The 12,071-nt window shown below is 30.9% G+C and overlaps 1 pseudogene; it reads right to left on the reverse strand.

The window, feature by feature from the left end:
- The window catches only part of LOC127705608 (dynamin-like 120 kDa protein, mitochondrial), a 74,923-nt pseudogene that overhangs the window by 33,380 nt on the left and 29,472 nt on the right, over positions 1-12,071 (reverse strand).

The following is a 12,071-nucleotide window of genomic DNA, read 5'->3' on the forward strand; positions in this document are numbered from 1 at the left end:
TATCAATTTTTTGATTTATCAATCTGAAAGTGCATGCTAAATTGTTTTTGCACATAGATATGGATGTTTTGGGTCCTTCTTAATAACCCTTCACCTTACTAAGGCAAACTATAGAGATATCTTCTACATACAAATGATGTGAAAATCCCATTTGTACTTACTTGAATAATTTAGATTTTTTGGAAGAACTGTTTCTCGTATTCCTTTATAGTCTGTATACTGTCATTACTGTTACCTATAAAAAAGAACCAACCATTTACATAAATAAACTGTTTACACAGAGATATGTCGTGCCTGTCAGCACATAATTCAGAAGAAGACAATCTGATGGACAGAAACATTGCTATTTAATTCAAAGTTGCAGGACCATAACATAGAGGGCGGCACCTCAACATGATTGTCAAACTGAGATGTACTGAATGTATTGCAACTTTATAGAAAATATTATTGATCTATCACAAATAGTTCCTACCAAACTTTTGCAGAAAACAATTGTTGACGCCAACGAGACAAAAATTAAATATTTGGCAGATCTTATTAAATGGCTTTTAGAAATTTCAATCAATTTGAAGTTATCAAACTTTTATAAATCATGCTAATATCCTTGATACTATTTATTCTGAACAGCATGCATATGAAATTCATCCTCTTCAATTCACAGATCTATCTCAACAAATTTCATCAAACCAAAATTATTTGTCTACAGTAGGGCAAGTGAAAGATTCAATTTTTGTGTGTTTTCTTATAGTCTTTGAGTCATCAGCCATATTTCTTATTGTTGCACACTTGTAAAATTTGGAATGAAAAGGCCATATCTAAAAGAAAACTTGTGGTTGTCTTTTGTTACTGTATGTTATATCTGTTTTTTTGTTTCTTGTTTTGTACATAAATCAGGATGTTGGTCTTCTTTTTAGCTTGCAATGAGGTATGGGTTTTGCTCATTGTTGAAGGCAATACTGTGACCTGTAGTTGCTAACATCTACATCAGTTGGTCTCTGGTGGATGATTGCTTATTGGCAATAATACATCTTTTATTTTTATATTGCTCTTTTGGACACATCATAGCTTTAAAATAAATTCAATATAATTTTAAAATAAACTTACCCTTTCCAGTAACTACTGCAAAATAAGCCAACGCATTCATAGGGAACAATTGTCCTGCCAGTATTTGTTTAATCTGCAAAAAGTCAAACACGGTACTAATTATCAACATGAATACTACTGTGGATTCATTATCCCTCGTTGGATACTAATTTTCATGGATTTTACTGGTAAATGCAATCCACAAATATAAATGTTTAACAAATGCAAAAATTGGGAAACCAACCTAATCAAGTATTAAAAAAATGCATTTTTTTCTCAATCCAAAAAAATTGGTAACCACGAAAGTTATTGACTCACAGTATATATTTTTGCTTCCCAAAATAATCATACTCAATGGTTCAAAATAATCATACTCAATGGTCCAAAATAATCATACTCAATGGTTCAAAATAATCATACTCAATGGTCCAAAATAATCATACTCAATGGTTCAAAATAATTTTGAAGCAAAACAACTAAACATGGTAAATACAAAGAATAAAAATATTATGTTTGACATCTGAACAAAGGCTGTCATTATGAAAATCATGTGTCTTACCCTTTCTGGCTTAACTAAGTTATTTTCCACCATATCAGCCTTGGTAAGAACAAATATTGTACGTTTTCCTTGTGGATCTATCTCTCTCACAATGTCAGTAACATTACTTCTAGCAGCATCTAAAGACCCAGCTGTAAATGTAAGAAAAATCCTACAATATCTGTAACTTTTGATTAATTACCCAAAGCAATAGAATTTATGTGCAGCAGTGGCAGGGCAAATACCTTAAGTTTGAAAATCAAATAATAATGTCTGTCTCAATTACTATAAAAGATATAATTTGGTAGGGTTTTTGTTGCTCAGTCTTTAGTTTATTATGTTGTGTTTGTATACTGTTGTTTGTGTTTTGGTCTATTTTCGTTTTTTGCCATGGCGATGTCAGTTTATTGTCAACTTTTGAGTTTGAATGTCCCGAGTGTCCCTTTGGTATCTTTCGCCTCTCTGTTAAAGGAGATTTAAAAACTTTAAACATTGAAATGAATTAAAATTGAGGGAAATACAATTGGCAAATTTGATGTATTAATATAATGGAAAAACACGATGTCATTAGCTAGGACAAGGAAAAACATTCTAAAAGTGCAGATGTGTTAGTAAACACATAATTAACAATTGAAACATGTTGTAACTATTCTAGAAAAAAATAGATTTCTCATAAATGTATATCGTTTAATAATAAGAAATTTTACAAAAAACGTAGCAATATTTTGAGTGACTTTGAAGAACTCGTAACAATTGCAGAGATTTTACAAAATCACAAAAACTGCCTGTGATTTTACAAAATCTCAAAATATTATTGGATTTTGTAAAAAAACTCACTGTAACATACACACAGTACTAATGTTTTCCATATATATAATGACCATACCTTGTATACACAGAATAATGGCATTAGGATTTTCCATATAGGTCCTCACCATGTCTTTGGTATCTTCTCTTGTGTCTTTTGCCATAACAGAAGTCTCAGTCTGAAGGAAAACAAGCATATAAAATAAAGAATAATTGAATATGAATAATATACACACACAAGAGGTTGAACAGAGGCTTCAACAATATAACATTTATATCATTATCATGGCTGCCAGTTTTTATTGGTGGAGGAATCTTTAACCTTCTGCAGGACAGCAGAAAATCCTTGTTGAGAATATTCTATGTTTTCAATCATGTTGCTTCACTCTCTGACTCTTCAAATCTTTCAATCTATCTTATACATGTATTGTCTTAATTTTACATGAACATTAGACTTAACGTATTGAATGAGCATAACAAGTTTAACTACAGTTGTCTCGCACTCGGTTGACTAAAAATTTTGGATGAGTCGAAGTTTTCTCATGGTCCTGACCTTTGTTCCATATAAATATATGTACTTCGACTCCTAATGTGTGGAAATTGGATGAGTCAAAATTTCGATTGACTAGAACTAAATTTACAGTCCCAATGTTAACAAAAGCATTCAAAATTCATTATTTATCTCGAAATAATACACAAATGTCAAAACATGACCTTGGGGATTTAAATTGATTGAAGAGTTAATCTGACAATACATGTGTAATTAAATTTCTGGTCACTGACCACAGACCATAACGTACAAATACATCGATCTGAGACCAGAATATCGATCATCTACAAATATTCATCCGGATTTATTTTAGCCTTACCAAGCTAAGCAAGAGTTGTGTCCCTTGGTTTGTCAAACTTCCGGTTTTTGTTTGAGTCCAACTACGGGCATCTTGAAATATTTCTTTGCTCCGACTGACTTTCAGATAACGAGAGTCGACTGTAATAACATTTACTTTATCTTTTCAACAACCAAGCATACAAATAGCCTTCCAAAATACAATGAATCTTTCATTTCAAATTAACATAATGGCTACTTACAGAGATAATCCCAGGTAAGTCAACTAGTACCATTCTCTGTATACCTGGACCTTTCACTGTCATTGATATACACTGAAAAATATTGATAAGGCCATTTATAAGTTTCAGGGGATCGCATCCAACTGTTTAGATTTTGGGTGTGGGCAAATATTGTATCTTTATGTTTTGCTAAATATTAGCTAAGTTTTTAAAGGGGTAGCTTCATAGAAAAAAAATATATATATATAGCATTCAGAAAATTAATTTATACAGAATAACAAACAAACCTATCACGAAGTTCTTCAAAAAATTTACCAAAAAAATGAAAAAAAGAACAATTTCCAAAATATCACTCCTCATTAATATAAAGTCTGTAAAAAATCTATAAAACTTACCTTGAATAATATTCAAAATATCTAATAATAAGCAGTAAATTTCAAACTATATCTATATATAATATCTTCTCTAAATTAGATTGGGTACTATATCTATTTTTTCCATTACTCTTCTTACAATTTCTTTTAATTGTGCAATACAGCTCTGCATTTGGATTGTGATTATATATTTGACATAGCATAGTTTCTGACACAGAATGCATGTGGTCTAAGAACTTAAAAATTTGAAATTGGACATTTATCTAATATGGTCCAATATCCAAAATCAGCATATCAAAGAATACCAATAATTCAACTTTTGATGAAATCTTAGAAAAGTATTGTTTCTGGCCCCATTTTCCAAAACAGTTAGGGCCATAACACCCAAATCAATCAAAACCTTCCTTTTTTGCTATGGAAGCCTGTGGTACAATTTCATAGAGATCCATAGACTTATATTCAAGTTATTGTCCGGAAACCAGAAAATCCTTTTTTTTTGCCCCTAATTCCTAAACAGTTTGTGCCATAACCCCCAAAATCAATCCCAATCTTCCTTTTGTGATATGGAACCTTGTGGTAAAATTTATGATAGAGATTCATACACTTATTCACAAGCTACTGTCTGGAAACCAAATGTCTTCGCATGACAATGACGCTGACAACGTCATAACATTATACGACCACAAAATTGGGGTCATATAAAAAGGCTCACAAAATGTTTGACTAAAAAAAGACCATATGAAGTGATTATCACTGTGTATCACCTAAGTATAAGTAAATATCAGGATTGTATTATCTTGATGAAGGATTAAATTCTTAAGCTTATTGTTAAAAGAATTTCCAATATCAGTCACAACAAGAAACACCAATACAAAGTCTGTTTATCTGGTATACCGGTTGGTAATTCAAATTGTCAAAATGTTTTATTGTTATCTAGTCCCTCACATGAACATATATTGACTATAAATTTTTGTATAAAAATGCAAACCTAACCAAATAAACAACTACTAAAAAATGTACAGTATCCTGTCCAAAAAGGAAAGATCGCTGACTGAATGTCCAAACATAAGTAGAATACATATATTTAACCTACCTCCTTACTGACAGTTTGTCCTTCCTGAACACTTTTTTTCATTTTCTTTTCTACTTCACTGCGTAATTCTGCCAACTGTCAAAGAAAAATAAATTTAAGTATTATGCAATGACCAATTGGAACAAAAGAAGTTGCATGTGTTGTCATGCTAGGCATACCCAATTTATAATTCAAGTTTTAGTAAGTAAATAGGTTTCTGTCACATCTGAAAAGCGTTCACTCATTACAACTCATCACTTTTAAGTTATTCTGTGTAGTAATTTCTGATAAAACTTAAAAGTGTGACAAAAATATCTGTTTTTATTCAAAATATTGAAAGATTCAAAGTATCTTCAAACAGGAAGTAGGTTTCTAACACAAATGTAGAGTGTAAACCATTACAACTCATTACTGTCAAGCTGCTGATCAAGTATGAAGTAATCCTGAAAAGTTGTAAAAAAATTATTTCAAATTATCTTAATTATTTTATACAATTCAGTTAATTTTTTATATTATGTTTAAATTAAAAATTAAATTCTCTGTCTACTTACTTCTGATATTCTTTAGCGAGATCATATTCTGTGTTACCGTCTTTAAATCCTGCTATATGGTATGGTCCTTCACTCAAAGTAACTTTACCTGGAGCTCGTGTCATCATTTCTCCTGATCCTCTGTGGAAAATAAAGACAATTGAAAGGGTAATTTTACTACACAATACTACAAAATGGGAAATTTTTAGAACGAGATTATTTCATACTTACATTTTGCAATTTAGATAAAATCATGAAAATATTCCCTTGAATATATTTTTTCTGGAAGCTAATTTCAAAATTTTAGACAAGGAAAACACAAAATTAGAACCACTAAAAAAGATTTTTGCTCCTGTCCTAAGTCAGGTGCCTGTTGTTCAGTGGTTGTCGTTTGTTGGTGTGGTTCATTGGTGTTTATTGTTTCTCGTTTTTTATATAGATTAGACCGTTGGTTTTCCTGTTTGAATTGTTTTACACTAGTCATTTTGGGGCCCTTTATAGCTTGCTGTTCGGTCTGAGCCAAGGCTCCGTGTTGAAGGCCGTACTTTGACCTATAATTGTAAACTTTTTATACATTGTGACTTGGATGGAGAGTTGTCTCATTGGCACTCATACCACATCTTCTTATTTATATTGTTATTATTGCGAACCAAGGCTTCCAAAACGGTCATATATTCCGGACATTTGTATTATGTCCGGTAAAAGTCCGGCTGGGCAAAGCATGAAACGGACATCTACTTTTTAGTTTTCAAGGCTTTCTTAAGCTGTTAAGAGACGGTCATTTTAACATTATTCGCGATCTTTTTGACCCAACCTTTTGCCTTTAGCAGCCACACATTTCCGGTCATAAAAGTGACATGATCATTAAGTACTATCAAAACAACCCCTACTTTAATACCTTCTCATTTTAATCAAGGCTAATAAGTTGTCGAACAGCTGAAATTTACCTGTTCAGGTGACATGTAAACTATTTTGAACCAGACATTGATCGGTCTATTCAAAGTTATTTTCTTACATTTCAGCGGTTTGCATCTAATTAATTTAGTCAAAAAGATTTAAATTATCAGAAATACGTTTACAAATATGATTTGATGAAAAAATTAAAAAGGTGAAAATGAAAAATCGTCATAACCACGTTGTTTGAACCAGAGACATGTTTGAACTAGTACACTAGTGCGCATGTGCGCAGGTGTGAAATTTAATTATGCAGCATAATTTCTTCAAAAAATGCTTAAATTGTCATTGATACCTTTTTCTCACGTTTATTTTGAATATTTTCTTGAAGAAATAACGTAGAAAGAGCTACTTACACTCATTCATGCTTTGCAAACGTACACGGAATTTACGTATCCGTCTCTGGTCCATGTTTTACCATTGTCAAGATAACATCCTGTTTAAAAACGAAAGTAAAGTTTTTGACAACGTTATTTTTCACAAATAAAGAGTCTAAGGCAGATATAAGTACGCTGATGTTGCACACTTCGAATGATGCACTGCCAATTTAACAGTTTACGTCAGAACTTCTAATTTGAATCAAAGAAAGTTTAATATCGTTTTTTTTTAATGTCAATCATTGGGATGTCCAACTCGGCAACTGATTACCATAATTGCCTTTTGTTTATTTAGTCTTAAGGGATTAAACTCGGGATAATATATAAAATGTCCGGCTGGCTAAAAATAATTTTGGAAGCCCTGTTGCGAACCAAATGAAACTTTTCCATAAATTCATATCCTATTGGTCGGTCAATCTATTTAAACTTTTGTCAGTTCTATTGTCCCATTGAATAAATACAATAGCTTTTGTTCTCTGTGTAGTTTATTCACTGGGACCATTAAATTTCTTCAAAGAGAAATCCATCACTCTTTGATTAATTTACCTGAGTAAAAAAATTATCTTCTAAATAGATGAAAATACATTTTGTAAGAATTATATCTATTCTTTTTTTTTATTTTAAATATTTGGTAGAAGATACATTTATATAAACAGTAATAGTGTATACATTGTCACTTGGCTGTCACTATTTAATTTACAGGTAAGCTTTTTGTAAAAGCTATATTTTCTATAAAATTATTGACATTTATGGCGCTAAATATATTTGCCGTCTTTGCCGCCTGTCTTTATGACGTTAAGTTTTACTATGATGATGTTATTTTAATTTGATTACAGCAGTTTATTATTAGATTGTATTTGGACACACAAGATTTTATAAGAGAGCATAATTGGTAAGCATATTAGCATTCATTTCTTTAGAAAGAATTGTTACTATGTTCCGTAAATGAAATATATTCATTTTTGATTTAATCTTTTGTGCAAACTTTGTGCTTTATTAGAAAACATGTTTCTTTATCTTTTATTATGATTGAGAAGTAATTAATGCACTGTATATTCTTTTTATGATTAAAGGAATTTAGTTTTACTGTTATTTATGATTTATAATTTATGTATTTAAAGAGAATCATATTGTATACATCGTATTCAACATAATTAAAGAACTGATTTGATACACATACTTGACTTAGTTTTTGATTTACTGTGTGGATCAAACATGTTTCAAATAAAATAAACTGCTTCCCTGAGCGCAGCTGGATACGCCCACAGAGGTCCAACCCTGAACAGTTGGGGCAAAAATGGACACAATATTCAAGCTTGATACAGGTCTGAATTTGGATTGTAATTAAATATTTGACATATTATAGGTTTCTGAATAAATGTAGTCAAAGAACTTGAAATTGGTTATATGAATTGAATTTATATTCAATTAAAGATTTCTTGCTGTTGTACAATACACTATGTTGTTGTGCAATACACTGTGCTGTTGCGCAATACTTAGTAAATCTGTTGTCAGACTATAAACAAATAAAATTTATAAAATTCTAAAGGGAGCTTACATCAATAGATATAATCAATTCACCAAAGTTTCATAAGAATTGCTGAAAGCATTTTTGAGTTATCCCATAACTCGGAAATGTAAAATCTAAAATTTATAAAATTCTAAAGGGAGCTTACGTCAATAGATATCAACAATTCATCTAAGTTTCATGAGAACTGCTGAAAGCATTTTTGAGTTATTGTCCAAAAACTGAAAAATCCACCTTTTTTTTATGAATAAAACCCAGTAACTTGGAAACGTAAAATCTAAAATTTATAAAGATCAAAAGGGAGCTCATGTCAATAGATATAAACAATTAACCAAAATTTCTTGCAAGTTGGTGAAAGCAATTTTGAGTTATTGTCCGAAAACTGGAAAATCCCCCTTTTTTTAATGAATAAAACCCCATAACTCAGAAACGTAAAATCTAAAATTTATAAAAAATGAAAGGGAGCTCACGTCAATAGATATAAACAATTCACCAAAGTTTTATGCAAATTGGTTAAAGAGTTTTTGAGTTAATGTCCGACATGTTGACGACGGACAGACGGACGGACAGAGGTATACCATAATACGTCCAGTAAACGGGCGTATAAAAACTGCATGTGATTTTGAATTTATTCAATATCAATAATATATTTTCCCTCTGTTCATTATAAACACTGATTTAATCATAAAAAGTTGAATTTCTGACAAAAATTTTAGCATTGTTCATATTGAAATTTACATTTTTTTGTTTTTGTTTAGTTATAGAAGGCCTTAATTTAAACATCATCGTTTTCCAGTTTTTATTTGTCAAACACAAGAAAAAACAAATTTAAATAGGAACAATGGTTAAAAATTTTGTCAGAAATCAGCTTTCATTAATATTTGAATCACTCTTTACATTCAACAGATTACAAATATGTTATTGATATGGAATAAAAACAACAGCACAAGCAGTTTTGTGAGCGTAAAACATTAATTTCATCTTTTAGAAAATATTTTTTTTTACTCAGGTAAATTGATCAATGAGTGATGAATTTCTCTTAGAAGAAATTAAAGGTCCCAGTGAATAAACTACACAGAGAACAATAGCTATTGTATTTATTCAATGGGACAATAGAACTGACAAAAGTTTAAATAGATTGACCAATAGGAGACAAATCTGTGGCAAAGTTTCATTTGGTTCTCAATAAAATCATGAAATTTTAACTCCAAAAAAAACCTGTGAAATTAATCCTCTCTGATTTAGTTTTTTGGTGGAATAACACATCAACAGAACAATAAAGAGCTCTGATTGGATTATAAGATACAGAAATTTTCTATATACCTTGGAAATATTCTTGCACCAGCTATCATTTCTAAAGTACTTGTTTTCCCAGAACTCTGGTCTCCTACAACTACAACCTGTAAACAGAATTTTACACTACAAACAACCTTTCAATCATATAAAGAGGGGCCTAGTTGGCCAAAAGGTCTAAATAGTTCATCTACTGTTTCACTAGCCTGTCAACACTGAAGTTGTGAGTTCAAAACTTGCACGTGGCAGGTGTGTTCAACTCCAATCTTTAATGAAGGATTGTCAATTTTCCTGTCGAAATTTAATGGTTCTCTCCAGCCACTCTGGCTTCCTTTACTAATAAAAACTGACCGCCACAATATAGCCAATAGTGCTGAAAGTGGTGTTAAACATCAATAATCAATCAATCAATCAATCAGTTTGTAAATGTGTTTCTTTTATCCGATTTTGATAACAATAATTTATTTGATTTCAACTCATCTTTAATCATTCAGAACAGACTAACATGGTTAGAAAGTGCATCATAAGCCTTATAAGGCTGGCTGACTATTTTGAATTTGTAAATTTGTATTAATAAGTTAGTTCATGTTGCACTATATCCTTTTTCTTCTAAAAAATCATTTAAATTCAATTGATACCTAAACTGGAGCATAATGAACTCTCTGTCTGTATTATACAGTTAATTCTGTATTTCAAAAACAAATTTATTAATAAAAACAATACACTTACTCCTCACTTTTAAAGTTTTATACTTGTGTGGACTGTTGACCATACATGATTGTCACTAAGTACAGTTGATAGGTTGATTCAATTAACATTAATAGGTTTCTTTTCTTTGCTACACAAGAAAGAAGTTAACTGAATCCATGTGAACAAATACAGTCACCAGAAACAAATTGTGTTACTTATGTCCCCCTTACAATCAGCAAATTAAAAGGACATTATTGTGCACATTAATCATACCTACCCTAGGTAAGTAATCTTGTGTATTGTATGTGGAATCATATCTACATGTACCTACCCTAGGTAAGTAATCTTGTGTTTTGTATGTTGAATCATATCTACATGTACCTACCTTAGGTAAGTAATCTTGTGTATTGTATGTGGAATCATATCTACATGTACCTACCCTAGGTAAGTAATCCTGAGTATTGTATGTGAAATCATATCTACATGTACCTACCTTAGGTAAGTAATCTTGTGTATTGTATGTGGAATCATATCTTCATGTACCTACCCTAAGTAAGTAATCTTGTGTATTGCAAGTTGAATCATAACTACATGTAAATGTACCTACCCTAGGTAAGTAATCCTGAGTATTGTATGTTGAATAATATCTACATGTACCTACCCTGGTAAGTAATTCTGAGTATTGTATGTGGAATCATATCTACCTACCCTAGGTAAGTAATTCTGAGTATTGTATGTGGAATCATATCTACATGTACCTACCCTAGGTAAGTAATCCTGAGTATTGTATGTGGAATCATATCTACATGTACCTACCCTAGATAAGTAATTCTGAGTATTGTATGTGGAATCATATCTACCTACCCTAGGTAAGTAATCCTGAGTACTGTATGTGGAATCATATCTACCTACCCTAGGTAAGTAATCTTGTGTTTTGTATGTGGAATCATATCTACCTACCCTAGGTAAGTAATCCTGAATATTGTACGTGGAATCATATTTACCTACCCTAGGTAAGTAATCTTGTGTTTTGTATGTGGAATAATATCTACATGTACCTACCCTAGGTAAGTAATCTTGTGTATTGTATGTGGAATCATATCTACATGTACCTACCCTAGGTAAGTAATCTTGTGTATTGTATGTGGAATCATATCTACCTACCCTAGGTAAGTAATCTTGTGTTTTGTATGTGGAATAATATCTACATGTACCTACCCTAGGTAAGTAATCTTGTGTATTGTATGTTGAATCATATCCTGATAGTTAATCTAATACATTGGAGTACATATCTATTAAGGACTTCTGCAAAAATAAAAAAAATCACAAAATAAATTTAATTTTACTAAAAAGGTATTTCTGAAAAACAAAGATATGAACACCAAATATTCTGAAATTTCCATATTACAAAGTATGATTAGTATTTTTTTCTCAACTTATCTTTTCTGACTTATATCAATGAATTTATAAAGATAACATCATGGACTTACATAGTTTAATCACTAAAAACTTTTTTTTTAAATTAAGTCCTGAGAACAAAAGCACAAACCATTTCAGGTCTAGGATATGAGACACTAAAAGTTTTGTTTTGTTTTTGCAGTTTCAGTTAAAAAATGTCTTTCAAGACAAGGGAGATAACAAAACTTTATATCCAGCATGTTCATATCAAAAGCTATGTACACTGTTGAAGTCAAAAAATAAATAAATCCCAAAAATATCAATTAGTTTTTATCTAATTTCCAGACACAAAGTAGTGA

This window comes from Mytilus californianus, unplaced genomic scaffold (genome assembly GCF_021869535.1).
Source record: "Mytilus californianus isolate M0D057914Y unplaced genomic scaffold, xbMytCali1.0.p SCAF_6, whole genome shotgun sequence".
In the NCBI taxonomy this organism is placed as follows: Eukaryota; Metazoa; Mollusca; class Bivalvia; order Mytilida; family Mytilidae; genus Mytilus; species Mytilus californianus.